Source organism: Tenrec ecaudatus, chromosome X (assembly GCF_050624435.1).
Source record: "Tenrec ecaudatus isolate mTenEca1 chromosome X, mTenEca1.hap1, whole genome shotgun sequence".
In the NCBI taxonomy this organism is placed as follows: Eukaryota; Metazoa; Chordata; class Mammalia; order Afrosoricida; family Tenrecidae; genus Tenrec; species Tenrec ecaudatus.
In genome coordinates, this window is record NC_134548.1 from 119,469,189 (window position 1) to 119,496,668 (window position 27,480).

The 27,480-nt window shown below is 46.6% G+C and overlaps 1 protein-coding gene and 1 pseudogene across 3 annotated transcripts in view; one reads left to right on the forward strand and one right to left on the reverse strand.

The window, feature by feature from the left end:
- The window catches only part of TMEM164 (transmembrane protein 164), a 247,122-nt gene that overhangs the window by 16,876 nt on the left and 202,766 nt on the right, over window positions 1-27,480 (reverse strand). The gene's annotated exons all lie outside the window — the stretch shown is intronic.
- Window positions 5,659-7,352, forward strand: LOC142434262 (serine/threonine-protein kinase VRK3 pseudogene; annotated as a pseudogene).

Sequence of the window (27,480 nt, forward strand, 5' to 3'; positions counted from 1 at the left end):
TGGTTAACTCCTATTGTGTTGACCTGCCTCTCCCAGTTGCCGTCAGCAGACTGGTGACGATGGATTCATTTAGGCAACCTAGAGTTCATTTACTTTTGCATCCATCAGCCTGTGGACCCCTTGCTTCATCATCCTGATTCTTTGATCATCAGCTTCCACAGCTACGCAAGTCAGAAGCCTGACTTGAACTGGACTGACTTTATTGACTTCTGCAACTGTGTACGTCGTGTCTTGATATGCAGATCTCTTTCTATCTACAAACACATTCACACATCACTGGTTTTGCTTCTCTCGAAAAACCCAGTCTGACACAGCCAAGCTCACTGCTCACAGCTCAGGCTGCCATTTGTCCTAATCTCCATTACACCACCAGTGCTATTTGCTTTTCCTAACCTGTCTACCTCTCTATACCCAAAGCATCTCAAGGTCAAGGGACACATCAGATTCATTTCTATATCCCTAGCTTTGGACACAGTCTCACTTTGTAGCACAAATGGTGAAGTGCATGATTACTAGCCAAAAGTCTGATGGTTCAAAGCCACCCAGAGGCATCAGGGAAAGCAGACCTGGCCATATGCTTCCAAGGGGTCACGGCCTTGAATACCTTCTGGAGCCATTCTACCCTGCATACACGAATCAGAAGCAACTTGACAGTAACCACCACCACCACCACAAAGCAGCTGGCTCAGCGCTGGGTTTGTGAGGATTCCTTGAGCTATGTACTCATGATCTAGGCACTTCCTCTTTACTGAATTAACATGAGTTGGGTACTGTCTTGGTACCCTGGTTGCTGTAGGGAAAAGAGATCTGAAGAACTGGCAGAGATGATTAGGTTGCCACTCATTCAACCTAAGCCAATTCCCAACCCCCCCTTTCTTCTCTCCAGCCTCTCCTTGGCTGCCCCAACGACAGTACTAACAGGCCCCACGCAGTGGCTGCAGAAAAGGGTATGGGCAGAGCAGACTTGGGGCCAAAAAAACAAACAGACAAAACAAACCCACTCTCATTTGACCCTCTTTAATGGTTTTTAAAACTGTAAGTCTCAATGGGAACAGAAAGCCTTATCTTTCGCCAGTGGAGCAGTTGATGGATTTGAATCTCTGATCTTGTGGTTAGTAGTCTAACTCATGCACAGTGCCCACCCGGGTCCTTGGGGCAACCCGTCTTGCATTAGTCTCTGGTCCTGCCCTTCCCTGCCCACTATACTATGTAAGGAAAGGAACACTCAGAGCCGGCCAGAGAGAGCCCTCACTGCCCCTTGTCCAAGCCTCCATTTCTTCATCTGTCACATACAAGAATGCCAGTTGTCTTACAGAGAGGTCATTCTGAATCCCCTCTAACACCCGGGACACCACACCCAAACCAAACTCACTGCCATCGAGTCAATTCCGACTCACAGTGACCCTATAGGACGCAGGTTTCTGAAACGGGTAGCTCTTTCTAGGAGTAGAAAGCCTCATCTTTCTCCCCTGGAATGGCTGATGGTTTCCAACTGCTGACCTTGTGGTGAGCAGCAAAATGGGCAATCATTATGACACCACCAGGGTTCCTTTTCATTCTGGGGAAAAGTCCATGGCCTAGTAATGGCCAGCATAAAAGGTGATATGCAAAACAGTCTGACGATGTTAGCAAATCTAGCCGAGTGATGGAAACACACACGCTTTGGGGGCTGAGATGTAGTCAGTTACTTAATATGGCCCTTCTGGCCATAATCTCTTTTGTGAGGTATTGTAAATTCTAGCCTCTAGGCCTGTAGGTGAAATTCCATTTTGGATGGAGTTTTCTGTCACAGAATTAACATGAGATGGATTCTGCGTCTTCGGAGTGGGCCTCAAGTCTATGGTCTATGGTTTCTATGGTCTGCGGAAAGACAAAATCCACACCTCTGTATCAAAACAAGCCATCTCAGAAGCAGGAACCCAGAGAAATCCCAGGACCACGAGAAACAGAGCAGCCAGTGAAACACATTTGGGATCTCTGCCTGCAGTAGCACAGGCCAACACCAGAGGCACCAGGAGCTGAGGCTTGGAAACCATGGGATAGAGCTGAGACAGGCTGAAGCCGAGACAGGCCACAGGTCGAAGCAGAGACCTTGAGACAGAGAAGAGGAGAAGCAAGGAGGCTATGCGACCATGAGGCAAAGCAGCAAGCTGGCTTCCTAGCCCATGGAGGCTGAAGCCAAGAGACCACATGGCTGAGAGAAGAAGGACTGGAAAGAGACTTGAATGCTGGCTGAGAAAGGGGCTGCTGTGGACCAATGACTGCATCCTTACTGTGGACTGATCCTGACTTGTACTCACCCGCTAATAACTTCCTTAATAAATTCCCTTACTTGTGAGTACTGTCTATGAGTTATGTGTGGCCATTTCAACACTTACGGAACCCAGCATAAAAGTAGAGTGGCATGAGAGGAACAGTGGGTATCAGAATAGGTAAAGTATGTTAGAACAGATACAGGAGGATGGAGGGTGGACACATACCTCTGCCTCATGGGAATAGAGAAAGCAAAGGGGGAACAGATCGAACTAAGGCTCTCTACTTCCATAAAGTGTTAGCCTTGGAAACCTACCGGGGCCGTTTCTGCTCTGCCCTATAGGGTTGCTATGAGCTGGGATCGACTCAATGGAGGTAATATGTCATTTATAGAAGGTCAGAGAGTCCTGGGTTGGAATTCTGGCTGCCACCGTCTAGAGTGGTTGGTTCCCTTGCACAAATTATGCTGCCTCCTTAAGCCACCCCCCCCCCATCTGTAGTCTGGAGGGAACGTCTTTACCTCAGGGCTGCTGAGTATAAAAAAGAGTCTCTATAAGCCCACATGTCAGGGGGTTGGGCAGATAGTAGCTGCATTTTTATCATGCTTCCACAACTATTGAGAATCTTAAAAAAGACTGAGAGAGGATAGGAAGTCTTAACGCGGAGGTGATCTTTGTGAAGAGGGATTTTTGAATGCAGTTTTCACTCCATTTCCAGTGTTGTTGATGCTTTGTTACAAAGACAATCAAACACTCGATGTCTTTGTGAAATAAAGGGGATGAAAAAAAACACCCTAAAATAGATAGCACAGTCTACACAGATTCATGCAGAAAGTATGGAAGTAAAGATCATTTTCCCTCTATATACGTGGATATGACCCTCGAGATAATCCCAGTGAAAAACTACAGTTTTATTCTAAAAGAAAATAGAAAGTTTAAGCACTTTCAGAAAAAAATTAAACACATAAATCTTTTTCCCCCTACTTGAAGAAAAATGGTGACATTTTCTGCTAGCATCAACTCTCCCAAGAGGATAGATGCATTTCAGTTCTAAAGGTAGGGGGAGACCAAGATAATAGCTTTCTGTAAAATCAATTCCTGCCAGAAGGAAGCTTTATGAGTGTTGGAAAAGCAGCCAATTGCATTACCATCAGCAAAGACCAATATTCAGGGGCCTCCCAAGGACCCTTGTCTTATCCTATAATCCCACCCATGAATGTGATAAGACTGAGCAAACTAGCATCCCATTCTCCAATCTTCTTGCTACTTCCTTCAGCTCATTCACTCAATATCTGTCTAAGGCACCATGGGTCCCAGACTTGGCTCGATGGGAGTGAGTAGGGATAAAGAATCAAAAACTGTCCCTGCCCTGAAAAACTGCACTATACTCAGTCCACTAGTAAATCAGATGTTGTCATCAGCTGCTGGTTGTGGTACATGCTATTGAGTTGGCTCCAACTCATAGCGACCCTCTGTGTAACAGAAGAAAACAATGCCCAGTCTTGGGCCATCCTCACAATTGTAGCTTTGTTCGAGCCCCTTTGCAGTCACTGTGCAATTCTACCTCATTGAAGGTCCTCCTCACTTTTTCCAAACCTCTACATTACAAAGCATCATCTTCTTTTTTTAATAATTGTATTGGGGGATCTTCTAGATATTACACCAATCCAAAAATCAATTATATCAAGCAACCATGTTAATTTGTTGCCATCATTTTCAAAACATTATCTTTCTACTTGATCCCTTATTATCAGAGGGAAAACCCCTCCCTCTCCAACCCTTCCGCCCTCATGAACACTTGATAATTTACAAATTATTATTTTCATATCTTACATTGTCTGCTGTTTCTGTTGTTCATCCCCCTTGTGTATGTGTGTGTGTGTTATACATCCATCATTGCTATTGGTTCGCCCTTACTCCCCGCCCCCCCCCCTCTCCTTGCCCTCATGGTGTCACTATTCCCATTAATGTTTCTGAGGGGTTTAGCTGCCCTGGCCTCCCTGTGTCGAAGCCTCTTAACTGTACCAACCAATGTACATACTTCGTTCTAGCAGCATTTGTGAAGGAGACTGGGGTCATGATAGTGAAGGTAGGGGGCATTAAAGAAGCAGAGGAATGTTGTGTGGTTTGTCTGTGTAATACTGCGTGTGAGCCTTCTGTGAGGGGATGTCCAATTGTCTATAGATGAGCTTTGCGTCTCCACTCTGACCCCTTTCCTTCACATCGATATAATTGTTTTTGATCTTCTGATACCTGATCCCATTGACACTGATGGTCAAACAGATTGGTGTGCTTCTTCCATGTGTGTTTTGTTGCTTCCCTGCTGATAGCCGCTTGTTTAACTTCAAGCCTATTTGATCTCAGACACGTATATTTTAATAGCCAGGCTCCGTCAACTTTCTTCACCACATTTGCTTATGCAACCATTTTGTTTTCAGTGATAATGTTGGGAAGGTGAGTATCACACAGTATTAGAACAAAGTGTTCTTGTGCTGAGGGAAGACTTAAGTAGAGGCCTTCTGCCTTTAATACTGTAACATACACGTACATAGACCAATACAGCTATCCTTATATATTAATATATTTACATATGTACATGCTTATATTTATACCTCTATAAAGCTTTTGCCTCATAGTTCTTTCCTCTATTTCCTTTTATTTTCCTTATGTCCCATTCTCCAAAGCATGCTGTTCTTAATAATGAATGAAAGCATGATAGATAATAGGAGCACCAAGAAAAGGAAGCTAGAGAGAATGACAATCGAGGTGAGTTTAGAAGGCCATGGAGGAGTTGGGCTTAGGGGATTGAAGGAAGGGCACTCTGGGCAGAGGCATGAAAGGACCTGAGGTTTACATGGATCTACGAACAGGTGGGTATCAACTGCAGCATTAAGGGAGAGGGCATGTGACACAGGCTGATGATGAATAGACAGGGCTGTAATTTGGCTAAAACTAACTAGACTGCTTTCCAGGGAACCCTGGTGGTGTAGTGGGTTCCACATGGGGCTGCTAACCACAAGATCAGCAATTCAAAGCTACCAGCTACTCTAAGGGAGAAAGAGGAAGCTCTCTGCTCCCATCAATATGTACTACCTCAGAAACCCCAGGGAAGAAATATACACTGCTCTAGAAGGTCACTATGAGTTGGAATCAACTCGATGGCACTGGGTAGATTGCTTTCCCAGCGGCACACAAGATGCACTGAAGAGAAGCAAAGCTGGCTTGGACATTGCTACAGTGACCCAGGGCTCTGACCACTTACCGAATTTGGAGACATCTAGGGTGACTCCCAGTCTATGGCTTTAGTGACTGAGAGGAGCTGATTTAAAGGAGAGGTGAGTTCAAGATGCGGCAGGCGGACAAGTGAGTTTCTACAGGCATGTCAAGAAGTTATATCTAGGCTCCTTGCCCGGGCAGAAGTTCCCGCGGGGCAACTGAGAAGGTGAGTCCCGGGCTCGGCGGGGCGGCGGGCCGCCAACCTCTGGACGCCTGACCCTGACCACGTCCGCAGGGCGCCGTGGAGATGGACTGTCCAGCCCAGTGACTCTAAGGGCCAGTTACCCCACAAAGCATGATCACCTTTTGTCCCAAGTGTGGCCAAAATATTGAGTCAACGTTCAAATTCTGCCCCTATTGCGGGAAATGCTTGCCTACCGAGGAGCAAGGGAGGTCCCCGACCACTGTCAGACCACCGCTGCCATCCTGCCGAGGCGCCAGGAAAGACCCGAGCTCCAGCCCTGAAAGTCCTTGCAAGAAAGTGAAATGGTCCAGCACTGTCACCTCTCCCCCGTCATCCCTCTGCTCTGACAATGACAGCTCCGGGTCTAAGGAGCTACTGAGGAAATATCAGCAGCCCAGAGGCTCCAAGTCCGTTTTGGCCTCGCTCTCTGGACTGGGTGTCTCTCATAGACAGGAACCAGGGCCCTGGAACAAACCTCCGACCCCCAAAACCAGCCCGCAGGCAACCCGGCAAAGCCCCCAGAACCTGAAGCGGAGCCGGGTAACCGCCTCCCTGGAGGCCCTGCCCCTGGGGACCGTGCTGACGGACAAGAACAGAAAGCACTGGAAACTGAGCTGCCTACAGACCAGGGACGACCAGGGCATTCTCTACGAAGCTGAGCTCCTCTCCGACGCCTCAACGTCTCAGAAGCAAAGCTATTCTCTCAAACTAGATGCCAAGGACAGACGTCTGTTCAACAAACAGAGCTTTTTCCAGCGAGCCGCCAAACCTCAGCAAGTCAACAAGTGGAAGAAGCTGTACTGCACCCGCTCCTGGCCATCCCCACCTGCTTCGGTTTCGGCATGCATGCAGACAAGTACAGGTTCATGGTGTTCCCCAAGCTGGGGAGGAGCCTCCAGTCGACTCTGGACTGTCACCCGAAGCACATCATTCCTGAGAGGTCGGTGTTTCAGCTGGCCTGTCGCCTGCTGGACGCGCTGCAGTACCTCCATGAAAATGAGTACGTGCACGGGAACGTGACCGCTGACAATATCTCCGTGAATCCAGAAGACAGGAGCCAAGTGACCCTGGCGGGCTACGGCTTCACCTTCCGCTACTGCCCAGAGGGCCGGCACATGGCCTATGTCGAAGGCAGCAGGACCCCCCATGACGGAGACCTGGAGTTCATCAGCATGGATCTGCACAGAGGATGCGGACCTTCCCGCCGGAGTGACCTGCAGACCTTGGGCTACTGCCTGCTCAAGTGGCTGTACGGGTGCTTGCCGTGGACAAACTGCCTCCCCAACACCGACAGCATCATGATGCTGAAGAAGTTCCTAGGCAACCCCAAGTCCCTCGTGGAGGAGTGCACCAGGTGGAGCAGGCCTTCAGAGACCCTCCAGGAGTATCTGAGAGTAGTGATGGCCCTCCATTATGACGAGAAGCCACCCTGAAGAACAATCTGGAAGTTCTGCTGCAGGACCTGTGGGTGTCGGCTTACGACCCTGTGAACCTACACATGGTGCCCTAGGGGGTGTCCAGCTGGGAAGTGACCGAACTTTCCAGAAGCCGCAGTTTGACATGGCCAAGAGGAGAAGAAGAAATGTGATTCACGGCCTGCTGTTTCATCACAGACCAGCTTCTACAGAGAACCCTTCAATGTGCAGACCTGCCGCTCCCCAGCCCGGGGGCTTGGCAGCACTAGTTAGCATCAGGGAACTCCTAGATACCCCCATCCCCCCACCCCAAAGCTGTGACTTTCCCCCTTCTGGCTGTCCCGTCCCCCACCGTCCAACAAGCTGTTGGGGACATGGACAGAGGAGACTCCTGACCCGTGGTGGGGGCGAGGCCGGCCCCTCAGCAGGGGCCCTGCCGATCATTTCCATAGCTGCGCTTTGGGAATAAATGCTTTGATTTGAAAAAAAAAAGAGAGAGAAGTTATATCTACTAGGCTATAGATGTCGAGCTTCTGCGCTTAGGAGAATTGGGTGGGTGGTGCTGGATAACATTAATAAGAAACGGTCCACAGAAGAAAATGATCTAATGACCAAAGTTAGAGCCTAGGGAACAGTTACAGGTAAGTCGTCGGTAGCTGGGGGAAGATCCATATGAAGACAAGATTGAAGATAAAGAGGCAGGAGAACTAGATGAGGGTGTCCTAGAAGACATGAGAACATCGTTTCAAGAGGAAGAACGGGATCAGCTACAAGGTTGCCAGTAGCCTCCTATGGCTATTTAAATTTCAATCAACCAGTGCAATAAAATGAAAAATCCAGGTTTTTTTGTTGTCCTGGCCACATTTCAAGTGCTCAATAACCACATGTGGCTAGTGGCTACCATATTAGCCACTGCAGAGATAGAAACTTCCTATTACAGAAAGCCCTGCTCTAGAGGGATCTAGTAAAAACTCATTGCCATCTAATCGATTCCTAGCATAGTGACTTCTGTAGGACAGGGTTGAATTGCCCCTTGTGCGTTTCTGAGCCTGTAATGCCTTACAGGAATGGAAAGCCACATCTTTCTCCCTTTGATCAGCTGCTGTTGAGATTCAAGCTGCTGACTTTGTGGTTAACAGTCCACTGTATTATCCACTACACCACCAGGGCATACAGTGAAGGCAAATCTTTCCACTGGATTTGACAACATGCTCGTCACTGGTAATCTTTGCTATAGCAATTTCAGGAAACAGCAATGTAACAGCTGGGTTGTGAAAGATGAAGAAAAAAATATTCCACCTACCCAATGCAAGGCAAGGAATTCCAGGAAAAAGCAGCACCATATGCAAAGTCACAGAGAAATCATCAACCAAATTCCCTGTATTCTTAATTCCTCCACTGAATGTAACCCCATTCTCTTTCTCTTGCCTAACCTTGCTCTTCTCCTCAGGAGCCTGCTTCCTCTGTAGTCCTCTACAGTAGTAACTGAGTTTTCTTCTTGGGCCCCCATAGGACAAGCGAGTAAGTTCCATTTGTTTTCTCATCTCTAGATGATTTACCATATATTCTCGAGTATAAGCCGACCCAACTATCAGCTGGGGCACCTACTTTTACCACAAAAATGCATTAAAAACGCACTGAAAAACTCGGCTTATACACTAGTATATGCGGTTTCTTCTCTTCTACCTAACCCCCACAACCACCATTAACATACTACCTGCTAATTTTATCTGTTAGTTACCTATAGAACTATGGGCCATGGCCCCTCATTCCATGAAGACATTAGCACCTGGCTCTCTCCCAAACTATTCGTCATATGACTTTGACTACTAATTACATCTAATTTAGAAGGACACCAGGAAACAGAGGTAGTTTTCTCTTCCAGATGAGCATAACAAAGTGTGAAAGAAACAATGAAATTGAAGATATATGCAAAGGACACATCCAGATGAAATTTCGAGTGTCCTGAACTTTCAATCTTCTGCGACAATTGCATTTTGTGTCAACTTGTTTGGGCTAAGATTCCCTGTGTGACAGTTGAGATCTACTAGTCTCCCAGGATGTGACCTAATATGATATAATCAACTCCATGCTGGTATCTGCTGTGAGTAGTGAAGCAGATGCAAGAAGATTAGGATTTCCTCAGGGGTGCAGCCAACTTCCTATATAATTAGATGCTGTGGAAAAGCTTGCTTGCTTTTTGCTGGGTCTAGATCCTGCATCTGGCTAATCAGCTTCCAGGTCTTTGTACTTGAGCCAACAGTCATATTGCCTGCTGACTCTGGGAGACATCAGCAGCCTGCCATATGTCCTGCCAAACTTAGATTAATTAATTAGCCTCTTCCAGCCACAAGCCTGATCTAATGACCTTGAATTCATTTGCCTCTGAAGCCTGTCCTCTCCCTCCTGGAGGATAGCAAACGTCACTGACCTTGAGCTTCTACAGTATAACCGAACAGGGACTCTGGGTGACTGTTCCACATTTAAGTTGGAACATACCATTATCTGCTCAAAGCCTCCGATGGCCACTCATCTCACTAAGAATAGAATGCCATACCCTTTGGATGGTCCACAATAGGGGTAGGAGACATCAGCACTGCCAACTAACATCACAAAACTCATAAAGGAGAAGCAGTTCCAGCCATCACATTAACCAACTAAAAAAAAACCAAATTCAAAAATATTTTTAAATTAATTTTTAAAAGCATCCATCGGTCAATTATGACTCCTAGTGACCCTATAGAACAGGGTCGAACTACTCCATTAAGTACTCTTTATGGGAGTAGACAGCCTCATTTTTCTCCTGCAGAGTAGCTAATAGTCTTAAACTGCTGGCCTTTCAGATCACAGCCCGATACATAAACACTAGATCACCAGGGCTCCTTTAGCCATCATATTATGGACAATCAAATTAAATGTCTGACCAGTATGACCTATGGGTGATGTCATAAATATTCAAATGCCCCTTGGCAGAAAAAATACTCCCCATAAATATTCTTATACATCATCTCTCTTTCACCTATGTTATCTCTCCTGACCTCATCTTCTTTTCTTTTCTTTTTTTAATTGTTTTATTAGGGGCTCATACAACTCATCACAATCCAAACATACATCAATTGTGTAAAGCACATCTGTACATTGATTGCCCTCATCATTCTCAAAACATTTGCTCTCCACTTAAGCCGTTGGCATCAGGTCCTCATCCCCTCCTCCCTCCCCACTTCGCCATCCCTCATGAAACCTTGACAATTTATAAATTATTATTTTGTCATATCTTGCCCTGTCCGACGTCTCCCTTCACCCACTTTTCTGTTGTCCATCCCCTAGGGAGGAGGTCACATGTAGATCCTTGTAATCAGTTCCCTCTTTCCAACCCACTCTCCCTCTACCCTCCCAGTATCTCCACTCACAGCACTGGTCCTGAAGGTACCATCTGCCCTGAATTACCTGTGTTTCCAGTTCCTATCTGTACCAGTGTACATCCTCTGGTCTAGTCAGACTTGCAAGGGAGAATCTGGATCATGATAGTGGCGGGGGTGGGTGGGTGCGGATGCATTTAGGAACTAGAGGAAAGTTATATTTTTCATCAGTGCTACATCGTATCTTGACTGGCTCCTCTACTCCCCTAGACCCCTCTGCAAGGGAATCTCCAGTGGTCGACAAATGGGCTTTGGGACTTCACTCTGCACTCCCCCCAACCTCATTCACTATGGTAAGATTTTTTTGTTCTGATGATCCCTAATACCTGATCCCTTTGACACCTCGTGATCACACAGGCTGGTGTGCTTCTTCCATTTGGACTTTGTTGCTTCTGAGTTAGATGGTCACTTGATTACCTTCAAGCCTTTAAGACCCCAGATCCTTTTGATAGCCGGGCACCATCAGCTTTCTTCGTCACATTTGCTTATGCACCCATTTGTCCTCAGCTATCGTATCATGGAGGTGTGTACCCAATGATATGATTTTTTGTTCTTTGATGCCTGATAACTGATCACTTCAGCACCTCGTGATCACACAGGCTGGTGTGTTCTTTTATGTGAGCTTTGTTGCTTCTGAGCTAGATGGTCGCTTGTTTACCCTCAAGCTTTTAAGACCCCAGGGACGCTATATCTTTTGATAGCTGGGCACCATCAGCTTTCACCACCACATTTGCTTATTTACTCGCTTTGTCTTCGGCGGTTGTGTTGGGAAGGTGAGCATCATAGAATGCCAATTTAATAGAAGAAAGTATTCTTGCATTGAGGGAGTACTTGAGTAGAGGTCCAATGTCCATCTGCTACCTTAATATTAAACCTATAAATATAGGTGCTGTAGATCTATTTTTCCATCCTCATATATAAATATATTTGCATATGTACATGTCTTTATCTAGACCTCTATAAATGCCCTTTGCCTCCCTGCTCTTTCCTCTATTTCCCTTGACTTTCCTCCTATCCTACTATCATGCTCAGTACCTACCAGGGTTTCAGCAATATCTCTTCATTATATTATCCTTGATCATGCCCTACCAGGCCTCCCACACCCACCTCCCCACCAATTTGGATCACTTGTTGTTCCCTTGTCTCCTGACCTCATCTTCTATGCTCTTCGCTCACGAGCTCCAGCCACATTGGCCTACTTGCTGTTGCTGGAATACTCTACAAGTCACCTTTCTCAGTGCCTTGGCACTTGCTGCTTCCTCTGCTTGGCATGCTCGTCCCCAGATTCCAATGGCTTGTTTGCTCACTGACAAACTTTTAGCTCAAACTTTCCCTTTAAGAAAGGCCCTCTCATTGGAAACTGCAGCCTTCTTCATCCACCCAGCAACACGACCCACCTTAAAACAATAAAACACCTGCTGCCTTCGAGTTGATTCCAACTCCTGGCAACTCCATTTGTCTCCAGACCAATACTCCTCCAGAGAATTTCTGTGACTGGAACCGTTAGGGAAATTGATTGCCAGGCCTTTCTTCTGCAGTGCTCTTGGGTGGCTGCTAGTTCACCTTTAGGTTAACAGTCAAGTGAAAATAGTTCGTGCCACCCAGCGACCCTTACTATCTCCTAAACCCCACTTTACTTGCCAAGGTCCAAAATATTGCAACACCATGGAATCCTGCATTACTCAAAAACATCAAACATGAAGCTATTTTTCTCAAGATCTCCTCCACCTTCAGAAGGCAGTGTTTCCATCTACCCCAAAGAATTCTGTGCTCTTTGATTTACACTATGTCCAAAAAAAGGCAGTTTTAGCATTCTTGAGGGACACAAATCATGTTCCTTTTTTGCCATAGTTAAGTTTTGGTGCCAACATGGCTCCCGTAGGAACATGTAGGCAGTTTAGCCGTCAATCAGGTGGCCTCTTCCTCTTTCTTCCTGGAGGCAGGCCATACACTCTCTCCTTTCATCTTCCTATTCACTGAGACCTGCGAGAGCCCTGGAGATGCTTCCACCACCACTGGACCCACAAGACTTTGCACCCACTGGCTTGGGATCTTCCTGCATTTTGCATTTGTGCATGTGCTGCATGAATCTGAAGAGGGGTTTTTGGACTAGTACTGGCGTTATGGGCTAACATCAGGCTTATGGACTTGATATGGACTGGACTAGGATGTGGTCTCAATATATAACAGCTCTTTGATATAAAACTCTCTCTTACACACCTAAGAGTGTCTCTGGATTCGTTTCTCTAGTCAACCCAGTCTAACACACTTTTTAATATTCTTTGAGTTTGGGGAGTAAAAAAGAAGTCTGGTGGGACACCAACGGGGATTCAGGGTGGATGGGGGAAGGTTTCCCAATGAGAGACTCAGAGAGCAGAGTCCTTGCGACCCTCCCTAGAAGAATAAGCAGGTGCCTTGTTGTGATGGGAAAAATATCCTTGCTGAAACTTGTCTGCCCCTTTTCTCATTGGCAGTTTTCAGTTTGCAACTTCTTCACAGTCTTTGTGATTGTATTGTATCCTTGGAGGAAAGCTATCAAGATTACTACCCCTTTGGGATCCCAATGGAGAGTCATCATGACCTTCAGGAATTGACCTCTCTGCCTTATCCAGCAGATCCCTTGGGATGCCACTGTTTTGACTGGGCTTCTGCTTTTGGAAGACAATTCCAACAAGACTAAGGCACGTCTTACTCTGAGAACTTGACTGTACCCATCCATTGGATGTAACAACCTGCTTACCCACAATTTGTTTGGATTGAAGCTATGCATGAATGAAAGGGAACCCTATTAGCCATACTTTTGGATTGACCATTTTACATCCATGACACTTAGCATCCCCTGACTTGCAGTATATTTTATTTGTTGATTTACTTTCTATCTCTTCCTATGAGAAGAAGGGTGTGGATCAGTTTATCTGTTTTGTATGGTTTAAGCCCCAGAAACTACAACAGCGTATGACACAAAGTAGGGGCTCAATAAAGATTCGTTTGAAATGATGACAAATCCAGTGAAAAGCTCTGTCTGCTCAGACCTATATATGGTTCCATAGCACTGGACCATCATGTGAGAAAGAAAAATGGCAGGAGATGTGGAAAAGGGCAAATTCATGAAGAAGTCTAGTTGCTCAAAATCTGTCTCTGTCTCTGTCTCTCTCTCTCTCTCTCTCTCTCTCACACACACACACACACACACACACACACACACACACACACACACACACACACACCTAGGCTTACTGGTCAGATAAAGGCTAGTGGAACCCCAAGACTATGGCCCTTCATTATCCTTCAGGTTTGAAACTGAACTGACCCCCTGACTCCATATTCAGCCAAGCAATAGACAGGTGAGTCAGCCATCTCAGGGAAAACTACTGGCCTCTCCCTGTCAGAAGGAAAGAAGAGTAATGAAAATTGAAAAGAAACGTGGACACAATTAATCCAATGGACTAATGGACCACTTGAATATCAATGTCCACAATCCTGAGACCAGGAGAACTAGATGATGCATGGCTACCACTACCAACTGCTCTGAGAGGGATTATTTATTACATTAGAAGAGTGGTTCTCAAACCTCCTAATGCCACGACCCTTTCATACAGTTCCTCATGTGGTGGTGACCCCCACAACCATCAAATTATTTTCGTTGCTACTTCATAACTGTAATTTTGCAACTGTTATGAATCAGACAACCCCTGTGAAAGGGTTCTTCAACCCCCAAAGGGGTCATGACTCACAGGTTGAGAAACACTGCATTAGAAGGTCCTGGATAAAGTGGGACAAAAAGGTGGAAGAAAACCAAACTCATGAAAAAGACTAGGCATATAAGAATTGTGGGACCTCTGAGATGGTGGCCCTTAGTCACCCTTCATGTCTGAGAATGAACTCGCCGGTGTGGCTCACTTTTTAGCCAAATAATTGACAGCTCTATAAAGGGAACAGTAGCATTATAATGAGGTCCACACATCTTAAATCATCATTAACTTAAGGTCAAAGGGGCAAAATTTAGAAGGGTTAAGAAAGGAGGAGGAACGGAAATAGAAAACACAGGGCAGAAGTGGTATATGTGAGGTCATACTGAGAGAACTGCACCAAGTAAGAGGAAACAAAAGGTGTATGAATCATTGAATGGAAAAGTGATGACCCGCTCTTCTGTAAACCTTAACTTAATTCACACTTTTTTTAAAAAAATGGAAAAATAAAAAAGACTTGTTTGCTACATTAGACGCTTTGGGTTTTTATTCGAAGAGCAATGTAAAATGTCCTTGGGACAGTGCTCAGAATTGGGCTGTAGCCCAGTGCTTCTCACACTTTCCTGTGTATTCCAATCATCTTGGGACCTTAGCAAAAAAGTTTCCAATAGAGTAGGTCTGGGAGGAACACCCGAGATTCTGCATTTCTAACTAGGTCCCAGGAGACTTGGGGACTGCTGTCCCAGAAACCACCCTTTTGAACAGCAGGCTTGGGGTCTGACTGCAGATTGAGATGGGTTGAAATGAGAGGCAGGGAGACCAGGAAGGAGGCTGTTACAATAGACCAAGTAGGGGATGGCCTGATCGAAACCAAAGTGAGAGTTGTTATTGCAGATGCTCTTGAGTTGGCTCCTACTCCTAGAGCTCCTTGCGCCCCTATGTGCTACCGAACAAAACAGTGCCGAGCCCTGGGACATCATGACAACTGCCATGCTTGAGCCCATTGCTGCAGCCACTGTGCCAATCCACCTTGCTGATGATCTTCTCTGTTTTGCTGACTCTTTACCACACATGGCATTCTTTACCAGAGGCTAGGCGCTCCTGATAGCTGTCAGTCCTCTGAGACTGATGTGCTTGTTCTTCTGGCAGTCCATAGCATTTCCAATACTCATCGTCAGCCTCATACTTCGAATGCCTTCATTCTTCTCTGGTCTTTCTTCGGTGCCCAGTTTGCACATACATATAAAGTTCAACCCACTGACCTGCCGGTTAGCAGCCAAGCCCTCCAACCACTGTGCAACCAGGACTCCTCTAAAGTGGGGATTCATATGAGGCATGATCTGGAGGTCAAGTTGAAGGATTTGGGTCACCAGTTGGATGTAAAGGATACGGACAATTGAAGGGTTCAGGATGAGCTTCAGATTACTGGCTTGCTAATGGGTGGGGAGGGGCACCACTCACTGTGGTGGAAAACATTGAACCAGGAGATTTGGACACAAGAAAGCGAACAACAGGTTGAGTTCCTGACACAATGCCAATGCCATCGGCATTGTGGTTACTGTTGTGGTTGTTAACTGCCCTTGAGATGCAGGGTGGAACAAAATACTGAGATCTGGAGGGTTTTCCATGACTGCTTTCAGGAAAGCCTCTCTTCCAGGTGTGTCTCACTCCAGAAGCTCTACTGAAACTTGTCCCACCTCCCAGCAACAAATCAGCCGCAATGGACAGATGGATAGTGACTGTGCATGAGGGACCTTGCCTCGGAATCAAACCCAGGTTGCTCACTCGATGAAAGATGAGAATTCCACCCATTTCTCAGCCACCAACTCCTCTCGATCTTGGGTGTTCTCTAAAGGGGATGCCTCCATCTCTGGCTTGTGCAAGCTTCAGTTGCCCTGAAGATTTCTCTCTGCAAGCCATAACACCCACCCACACCCACCCACCCTGGGATTGGATTTGTCATTATTGGTCACTGAGTGGAGGGTTCAAGTCAGGGTTTTCTGCGTCTAGATATTTTCACAAGTGAATCACACACTACAGTCTGTTGATTACAAAAGGAAGGAGAGGTTGGGTATCTGCATGGGAGGGTTCAATGTTAATGGTCTTCTATCCTGAGGTGTTAGAGGGCCTGTCTTAGTGCAATGGCGTCTGTCTGGCCACCCATTTTGTGGTGAAGGTAACTTAAAAAGGCTTATCTTCATATATGAGGATCAGGGTCAGTGGTCTTCCAAAAAGGTGAACCTAGTCTGAGCCGCTACTCTTACCAAGTTGCCATATGGCCTTCGGGCCAAATCAAAATATCTTTAAACATCAGTACTCACTGATTTTCTTAGAAAATCCTCAGTGATCTTGCATAGAAAATCCCAGGACCTCCCTGCCTTGTAGGAGCACTGCAGGCATACAAAACCTCAAGGCATATGAAGATAGTCTGGGGAACATGCTCATTTAAACACACACCATTGTGGCTTGAGTATTCCTTGTGATTCCTATGACCTGGATCTCTGGTGAGTTTGGGAAATCAATTTTAAATGACCTCACTTTCAGGCAATCGTGGTTTGTTCAAACTTCAAACGTCACAAACCTAACCAAATGGTCCTGATCACACGGAAGATTTGCTAGAATGTAGACTGCTGGACCACACCCCTCAGCTTCCCAATTCAGTAGGTCGAGCGGGGAGCTCAAGAATTTACACTTTGGACCAGTTCCCAGGTGGTGTTGATGCTGCTGGTCCATGGACCACACAGAGCAAACTGCTGAGGGAACTTCTAAGAACCAGTTGCTGGGTGGTGCCAATGGTTTAACACATTCAGCTGCTGGCCAAAGGTTAAAGGTTCAAGTTTACCTCAAGATACCTTGGAATAAGAACCAGCCTACCAATATTTACTTCTGAGATATCAGCCATTGAAAATGCTCTGGACTCAAAGTGATTGGGGTGAACATGGCCCAACTTTTTTTGACTATCATGAAAGCACTGAATTGTATGAGAGGTGAATTCCATGTCAAGCAAACTATAGTGAAAGAAACTTTGTGGAAACACAGTTACACTCTGACACACATGGGATTGCCGGGAGTTGGCATCAGCTCCATCACAACTGGCCCTGGTGGGATACTTAGGAAAATGGCAGATTCTGGGCTGTGCTGCACACTTCTGAATCTAGGCTGTCTGGGTGAGCCCCAGAATCTCCGAAGTTCTAGCCACCTCTGGCTCTCCGGTGATTCAGCAGCAGCCCTCCTTAGACCCGGGAGCTCATCTATACCCATCCCCTCACAACCCAAATCAAACTTACTGCCATCCAGTTGATTCCAAATCATGGCCCACTGTGGGTTTCTGAGGTTTGAAATCATTCCTCCTCTCACTGCCATCCAGTTGATACCGACTCACAGTGACCTTATAGGACAGGGCAGAACTGCCCCTGGGAGGTTCCAAGATTGTCAAATTTGTCAGGGGCAGAAAGCCTCGTCTTTTTCCTGCAGTTAGCAGCTCAGTGTGTAAGCTCCCACAGAGCAGCTGGTGATTTTGAACTGCTGGGTTTGTGGTTAGCAGCCTAACTGGTACCCAGGATGCCACCAGAACTCCATATCCATCCCTCCCTTAACTCCAAAAGAAACATGGCCTTAGGGGGAGTCATACCAGAGGGCTGAGAAAGTCTACAAGCAAAGGGACCAAGCATCTGCTCAGGTGTGAAGGACTGTCTCCTGGATGCTGATAAAATTAAGGCAGAACATAGTCATTTACTGCTCACAAAGCCTTGCCGATCCCCACTCCTTCTGAAACAGGGACCATTGCAATCTGATTCATAAACGAATAGGCTTCTTGTTCAGGCTTTAGTCCATGACCAATTTGTCAAGTTCCCCAGCTACTCTCGTACCCACTAGCTTCCCAGGAGCCTTCAGGATTTATGAGTTCTTTCTTTCTCCTTGATCTGGAAGCCCTCTTCTCACCTGTAAAGTGGCACTGGAAAGTCAGTGGCTAGGAGAACTTCGCCATATCCTAAGGCTAGTTAGACTGGCTGGGCAATGAGGGGAAGATGGACCTCTGTAACCAAGATGGACTCAGAAGTCAGTAGGAACGTGGGACAAGTCTTCTAGCTATCACCCACCAAAGTGCTGTGGCTTTAACTGTTCCTATGATTTAGGACAGGAGCTGAATTCCAATTCTCTTCCTCCAGAGGATACAGCAAATGTAATACCCATTTGAGAGAGAAGTGGCTCACTTACCTAACACTAGTGGGGTTCGTAGACATCATATTCCTGAAACGTCCCCCAAAGACATCTGAATTGCCTCTACTTCAAAACCAGCCTTATCTGCCTGTCTATGTCAAGCCAGAGATGGCCACTGGTCAGCAATTCCCAAATCTGAAACGAGAGCGCCCTCTAGTGAGATATGAAGGTACTTGTGTAAGCTTCCCAGGTGTCCGCCGAGACTAATGTACACTTTCTCAGAACACCATTTTCAATGCATAAAAGGAAGCCACTTGTATGAAAATATGGTTATAAAAAGAGTGCATCCAATTTGCAATAAGATGATTATGTGCTTCACTATTAATGCATCTAGTAATATGATGTGGCACCAGGTCTAACAACAATCACAATTTCAAAGCAGCGAGACACAAAAACTGTCTGGAACTCCTGTAACATGATATTAAGCCATCTGTGACTGTTAGTAACGATCAAGATGCAGGTGTAGCTAATACTGGTGATTGTTGGCCTACATTCATATGCAACATTTCAGGGAGAGGTTAGTGAAAATAAAGATGTGGGGCTTTTTCCCCATCCAAGTTAATAATTGGAGATTTGATGCATTTCAATGATGGAGCTGGCAAAGAATAATGGAAGTATCGTGGACTGTTAGAAGAACAAGTAAACAAGTCTGTCTTGGAAGAAGTACGGGTAAAATGTTCCTTCAAAGTGAGACTGGCACTCCTCAGGACTGTTATGGAGCATAGCCACACCAAGAGGGTAAGGGGCAGGGGTAAGGAGAAAGGGGGAACGGACCAAAATGAGCTACCTAAAACCCCCTCCTGGACAACAGAAAAGTGGGTGAAGGGAGACATCTGTCAGTGTAAGACATGAAACAATAGTAATAATTTCTAAAGCATCAAGGGTTCATGAGGGAAGGAGAGTGGGAAGGGAGGAGGAAAATGAGGAGCTGATACCAAGGGCTCAAGTAGAAAGAAAATGTTTTGAAAATAATGGCAACAAATGTGCAAATGTGCTTGACACAATGGATGGATGGATGGATGGGTGGATTGTGATAAGAGTTGTAGGAGCCCCCAATAAAATAATTTTTAAAAAGAAAAACAAGGGAGGATGGTGAGACTTCACCTCCGGCGCTTTAGCCATATTATCAGGAGAGTCCAGTCCCAGAGAAAGACATCATGCCTAGTGGAGTAGAACACTCAAACTCCACACTTACTGGCATCCTGTCAATTCCAACTCATAGTGACCATGTAGGACAGAGTAGAGGGGTCCCTGTGGGTTTCTAAGCCTCCTCTTTTGCCTACACAGCAGCTGGTCATTTTGCACTGCTGACCATTGGGTTAGCAGGTCAATGCATACCTCACTACACCACCAGGGCTCCCCTGGTAAACTAGAAGGGAAGTGCAAAAGAAGAAGACCCTCAAGGAGAAGGAGAGACACAGTGACTGCAACAATGGAATCAAGCACAATCAAAACTGTGAGGACAGCACAAGACCGGGTAGCGTTTTGGTCTCTTGTACCAAGGGTCACTATGAATCAGAGCCAACTTGATGGCACCTGAGAAGAAGAAATTAATGAATTCCTTAAATCCTACTTGTAGGCCCCAAGTAAAGAACCCCTACCAATCAAACAACTATCATGAACCAATGTGAAAGAAAACAAACCGACATAGAGATGAAGAAAGGCTGGTTGTTCTCAGAGACCTTGAGTTGCTCTCAGCAACCTGCAGGCCAGGACCAAGCTGTGGGCCTATAGAGATATGGATGAAGTTCGGCTACACGCAGCCCTGACTTCTCTCTAAATTTAGTGCGATCACTAGGACCTCTGGAAACCTACACCTACCATCAATGAATCCTTCTGAAGCTGCCTGCTTGTTACCACCTCCTTGCCCTAATAAGACCTTGCACTCTACGGAGGTCACTGCTTTCTCCACAGGAGAAAGAAGGGGCTTTCTACCCCTGTAAAGAGTTACACTCTTGGAAACCCACAGGGGCAGCTCTAAACCTGTCCTATAGAGTTGCTTGGTTTAATCCTTCAGTAAGAAAAGTGTCTTAGTTACCCTAACTCACTGCCATCAGGTCACTGCTGCCTCATAGAGACCCTCTGTGGGTTTACCAGGCTGCAACTATTCACAGGAGTAGAAAGTCCACTCTTTCTCATGGAGTTGCTGGTAGGTTTGAGCTGTTTACCATAGGGATTGCAACCCAACTTGTAACGACTACACCACCAGATCTCGAATTCCAAGTTGGGCTGGTAACCGAAAAACCACCAGCCATTCCTTGGGAGAAAGATGAGGCTTTCTGCTCATATAAAGAGTTATTGTCTCAGAAATTCACAGGGGCAGTTCTACCCTGTCCTATAATGTGATCACGAGTCCAAATTGATTGGATGGCAGTGACTTTAGTGTTTTTGTGGATCCCTCCAATAAGAGCTCTGGTGGTATAGTGGGTTAACAGTTAAGCTGCAACCCATGAGGTTAGCAGCTTGACTCCACCAGATGCTCCATGGGAGAAAAATGAGGTTATCTCTATTCCTCAGCCTCAGAAACCCATAGGAATAGTTCTACTCTATCTTATCGGATCACTAATGAGTCGATCCACTTGAATCCCCATAGCAAGGAATCTTTGGGTTGCAAACCAAAAGCTCAGTGATTCAAACCTACTAGCTGGTTCAAGGGCAAATAGTGTCTGCTCTGATTAGAGTCTTAGAAACCCTGTGGAACAATTCTACCCTACCCTCTAGTGTGGCTCTGAGTCGGAATCCACTGGACAACATGTGGTGCTCTATCTGTACAGTACTAGCCTTGCCTGTCAGTTTGTCCTACTGTGGTTGAGTGCCTGTGGCTATCTGGTAGGAAGCTATACCACTGGTATTTCAAATACCACCAGGGTCATCCATAGACCAGGTTTCAGCAGAACTTCCAACCTAGGATGGGCTAGAGCAGCGGTTCTCAACCTGTGTGTCGCGACCCCTTTGGAGGTCGAATGAGCCCTTTCACAGGGATTGCCTGATTCATAACAGGAGCAAAATTACAGTAATGATGTAGCAACGAAAATATTTTTTGGTTGTGGGGGTCACCACAACATGAGGAACTTATTAAAAGGTTGCGGCATAGGAAGGTTGAAAACCACTGGGCTAGAGAGAAAGGCCTCTTGAATTACTTCCAAAATTATACCCACAGAAACTCTATGCTTCACACCAGAATACTGTCCAATATAGTACTACAAAGTGAATACTGTACACAGTGGTCCTAACAATGACTCAAGTATACTAATTATTGTGAAGATTGTTCACGATTGGGCTACTTTTCATTTTGCTTTGCATGGAGTTGCTATGAATCAGAGCTGACTGAATACCTTACAATAATTTCTACAGAAAACTTTAAAAATTTTGGGGGGGTGGGCTTTGGGAAGAAATATGGAATATTCTTCTAGCTCAGCATTGCCCAAAGTGAGCAATACTGCTCCTCCTGGGAGGTACTGGAACAGTCTGGGGAGGGAGAAGGGCAGTAAAAGCAGATCCCTACATTTTAACCTAAAGGATGGGCTAGATAGTGGAGAAGCTTTGAATTGTCAGGGAGATGCTGTCATTTTTATTTTTTACCCTGAAAAGGGGGCACAGGCCAAATACCTCTGAGGAGCTATGCTCTAGCCCTTCATTACTGCTTCCAAATGGTCACACTTTCCCCCTTCTCCATCTTTCAAGACTCAGTGTCTCATCCTTGCCACTGCCACCCACTGTCCTCCAGGTCACTATCACATTCATACCAGATCAGTATCCCCTGGCTTCCGCTCTTTCTTTTCCCACCTTTCTCTGGGTAATTTCAACATCCACGTGTGTGAACTTTGGAGCACCTTCACTTTCCTAGCTTCCTGAACGCGCTTACCTTGGTCTGCACCTCTACTCCACCTCACTCCCCACGTGCTAACTTTTGTCATTTCTCTAAGCTGCCATACCTCATGACCATGTGGCCACCCCTTCCCTGAGTTTCACCTTTCATATCCTCATTCCTGCTGTGCAGGCGCTCAAAGCCTTCCTCCTGATGTCTGCTCCCTCTCACTCCCTGCCCCATTTGGCTTTCCCCCTGGTTCCTCAGCTCTCTCCTAGCCTCATTTCCTTCTGTACCAGCTGAAAGCCATGACCAATCATTTGAACCCTCAACTTCCTTATGGGGAGAAGGACCATATCATCCTGCTTGCCGCACTATTTCGACTCTCTTCCCCCCCGTCCCGCCCCCCGCATCCTGCCCCAGCTCACCAACAAAGGCTGAAGACCCACTGAAGGGATTGCTCCAAGCCTGAGAAACTGCAGACCCCATTTTCAGAGGTGGTGGGGCCATGGCACAATTGCAAGCCCAAACATAAGAATCCTAGCTGACAACTCATCCTCACAAAGCAACTGAACTATCGCACTATTGCAAGAACATTACATCCAATCAGCAAGTGTGAATGCTGCCTCATGGCAACCCCGGTGGGTCAGAGTAGAACTGCCCTCTCCCAGGTTTTCAGCGGCTGGTTTTGGGTGAAGTCAGTGGCCAGCCCTTTCTTTCAAGGTGGGCGTGAGCTGCCAACATTCTGCTTCACTGCTCAGTGAGTGAACTGCTTGCATCCCCTTTCTGATTTTATCAAATAAGGAAGCCAACGCCCAGAGAAGTTAAGGAGCTTGGCCAAAATGGCACAGCTGGTAAGAGAGGAAAGCAGGATTGGAAAGCAGGTCAGCTTGCTTCATCCTGGGCCGCAGGCACTGTGGATGGTGCACATCTGAGCGGCTTCCCTTCCTCTCCCCTTTCGCTTCTCAGGGCCTCTGACTCAGTGGGAGGCACAAGGAAACCTGCTCTGGAGGCCCAACTCATGACAAAGTGGCACTCAGATTCCCATTCTGTTTGTGACCCACCCTTGGACAGAAATGGAGGCGGAGGGAAATATGTGGCCCAAAGAACCAAACTTTGAAATGCCCCTCACGTGTTAGCTCTCCCCTGGCCTCGACCCTACTTACCAAGTGTCAACCTCCATGAGATTCCATCCAACTGACCACTGGGATCTTAACCCACCAACCAAAACTACTGCCACTGAGTCAATTCTGACATATAATGGCCCCATATAGGGTTTCTGAGGCCACCAGTCTTTATGGGAGCAGGCAGCGGCCCCCATCTCTCTTCTGTGGTGAGGCTACTCGTTAGCAGTCTAGTGTTTATCCGACAGTGCTACCGGGAATCCTTAAAACCCAAACTAAACTCTCAGGTGTGGAACCGATTCTGACTCACGGCAAATCTATAGACGGAGTAGAACTGGCCCTGTGGTTTCCCAAGGCTTGAAATCTTTACAGGAGCAGAAAGTCTCATCTTTCTCCCAAGGAGTAGCTGGTTGGTTTGAACTGCCAACCTTGAGGCTACCAGCCCACTGTAAAACTCGTTCCACCAGAGCTCCTTCCAGGCTTTTATAACTCACTGCCATTGAGGAAATTCTGACTCAGACTAAGCCTACAGGACAGAATCGAACTGCCCCTGTGGGTTTTTGAGGCTGCAAATCTTTACAGGAGCAGAGAGCCCTCTATTTTCTTTCTCCCACAGAGGGGCTGCTGGATTCTAACTGCTGCCTTCGTGGCTAGTAGTCCAACGTGTAATCCACTATGCCACCAGGACCCCTTAAACACTTCAAATTCAAGAAACATTTTCTTCCTCCCTCAAGCATGCCCCTCCTTTCTCTGTACTCATTCTCTGAGTTGCACCCCATTCCACCCAGTCACCCACAGCAGCATCCTGGTATTTTCTAGATGTCTCCCTTCCTCCCTAGCCAAGAGAGCTTTCCATCGTCTCAACTGGCTGGCTTTATCTCTTGAGTAAAGAACCCCAGGTGGCGTAGTTGTTATGCATTGTGCTGTTAACTTCAAGGTCAGCAGTTCAAAGCCACCAGCTGCTCCGTGGGAAACAAATCGGGTTTTCTACTCCCATAAAGCGTTACTGTCTCGGAAACGCATGGGGACAGTTCTACTCTGTCCTATAGGGTCGCTATGTATTGGCCATCAGCTCCATGGCCCTGAGTTCGGTTTGAGGTTTTTTTTAAATCTCCTGAGATGAAAAAAAAAAAAAAAAAGAAAGAAATGACTACTGCCACCTAGAGGTCAGATAGGTAAAGAGCTAGGGCAGTTGCTCAAGATGAGAACCTCAGGAGAAATGTACCTTAGAGTGCCTAGGTAAGTCAGAGATGGCGCCAGAGAGGATGTAATAACCTTATGCCAGCTTATAAAGGAGACCATGGAGTCTGCCAGGCTTCAAGTATAGAAGCTAGTGTGTGCATGGCAGGGAAAGGGACAAATCTGCCAGATTTGTTCATTTAGTAATGGAGACTGGAGTGTAAGTGATGGGAAATGAGATCAGAGAACTAGGAAAAGGTCAGATGATAAATGGCTTTGAATTGCATGTAAAAGAGACCGGTCTTCATGTTACCCTACATGACCTTTAGTAAAACCCCTCTCTCATGAGTCCTGGTGAAAAAATGCACAGTCAGCAGTTCAAAACCACCAGCCACTCCTCAGGAGAAGGAAGAGGCTTTTTACTCCTGTAAAGTGTTATCAATTCAGAAACACAAAGGGCAGTTCCTACTCTGTCCTTTAGGGTCACTGTGAGTCAGAATCAACTTGATGGGAGTGAGTTTGTGGTTTTGAGTGGGTGACAGGCACTTTGGGCTGCTAGCCACTTGATCAGTAGTTCAAAACCACAGCTGGTCTATGGGCCAAATCCTCCCAGAGAGATTCATAGCAGTCACACTCTGACACATAGCAACTTGCTGTGAATCGGGGTGGACCTGACAAACAATGCACAACCGCAGCAACACAAACTAAGCACACTAAGAGAGAGGCTACTTCCTAGGTGGCTGGCACTTCACTCATACCCAGAAGCTACCAACTGGTGGAATGAGAAGAGAATGGGTCCATCTTGAAAGATGATGATCACAATCCTTCCCAATCCAAAGCGGTCTCTCCCACTGGGGGGTAGTACATGTGAACATGAGGAACATGAGGTTGCAATGCCTGCCGCTGCTGCTTTAACACGAAAGGCACATTTCCGTGATATACATTCATGGCGACCCTGTTCATTTAACAGGGCTTTGTTGTCTACATTCATGACCAAAGGGATGACTATATTGCTCACAAAGGAGATTTTGTGAACACAGAAACCTTTACTTCTGTGGGAAATGGCTTATGAATGTTGCTGCCTGATGGCCAAGTGCTTCTAAATTAAAAAGAAAAGAGTATTAAATGAACTCACTCATTAAGACCTTCTCTAGATGCACAAGATAAGCAAAGAGGGCTTTGTAATTCCAGCTTGGTACTTCAGGTGAGAGCTTTTCAAATTACATGGGTCACTGGAGCCACCTGCTTTACTAAATGCAAGGGTTCATCACAGCTCCACGGCAACGCCGTCCCCCTTACAGAGGGAGGAGGGTACTCCGAGGCTGGCGCTCAGATTACTGGCGTCTGCAGAGCGAGAGAAGGGCCTTCCTAGCACACATCCCAGCGTTTTCAAAGGTCAGCCGGCATGTCCGTCACAAGGTATATACTCAGGAAGCTGTACTGGTGCGGGAAGCACAAGTAAGGGAGTGGGGAGAGAGGAGGCATGCGATGGGGCAGGCCCATGACATACAGACTCTTTTGTGCACTGAGGACAATGAGAAGCCACTGAAAGGTCTCTAAACCCAGAATTGGTTAGGATTCTCTCGAAGGAGCCCTGGTGGGGCTTTAACTCATTGTTCCACTGGGAACTGAAAAGTGAATAGTGCTTCAAACCTACCAGCCTCCCCTCCACAGAAAGATGTGGCAGCCTGCTTGTCAAGAATTACAGCCTTGGAAAGGGAAAGGCAGGGGGAGGCACAGTTCCACCCTGTCCTTGGTGGCTCAAGGTGTAAGCACTTGACGGCCAGCTAAGCACTGTTTTGAGTTGACTGGAGAGCAATGAATAACAACAGATTGATCCCATCAAAAACACACTGACATGGAGTCGAATCCACCCCCTAGCGGCCCTGTATGACAGAGGGGAACTGCCCTGTGTAGGTTTCCAAGGCTGGAACCCTTTATGGGAGTAGAAAGCTGGTGGTTTCAAACTGCTGACCTTGTGAGTAGCCCAACCTGGAACGCACTATGCCACTATTAAACTCCCAACAGATTAACAGAGCCCTCTGTATGTAACCCCTGCCTGCCCCTTGGGCCTGATTTTATTCCATTTACACCGCCACCGCCACCACCCCCCACCCGAGCACTGTTGCTTTGGTTTGTCTGGAAGGCTTCACCTTCCTCAATTTTACACCTGCCTAGTAAACACCTTCAGATTGCCACGTGAACATGACTTTCCCACCAGTTATCTTGTTCTGGTATCACCTTTCCTCAAACCATGCTCCTGTTCCTCCAGAGGCCGAATCTCCCTTAGAACTACACATTCTGCTGGGTTGATTACTTAATAGGCTGGCAGTTCCATGCGGTGAGAGTGGAGGTCTAATGTTTTGCTCATCCAGGCAACCACAATAACTAGTCCAGAATCTGGGAGAAGAAGGCACTTGCTAACTTGCAAAGATGTGCTAGATGACTTATGAAGAGAGTATGGATGTTTCCCAGGTTCTGGCTTGAGTCACTAGGTGGTGCCATTTGTCAAGAACCAAAAGAAGAAGAGCAGGGCGGATTTGGCAGAAAGTGGGTACAGCATAGAGAAGCTGAGCCGGAGTAGTGAGGAGGAATAAACAATATCAAACTGGCTACTGTGGGTGGGGAGAGGAGGAAGAGGAGGAGAGAGGAGGGGAGGGGAGGAGGCGAAAGGGCTAAGCTACAGACAGAAATCTGGTACCCATCACTGTAGAGCTGGTAGCTGAATGGTGAACGTGCATGAGACCACACCAGCAGTTCGAGGTGAGCCCAAAACAGAAGTATGGGGAAAGCAGCATCTCTTAGAGCAGAGGAAAAGCAGAGTGCATAAAGAGCACTTGGGAGGCACAGCAACAGAGAGGGAGATTTGGACATGATCCACAGTACCAAACATGATAGAAAATTCTAGTAGGA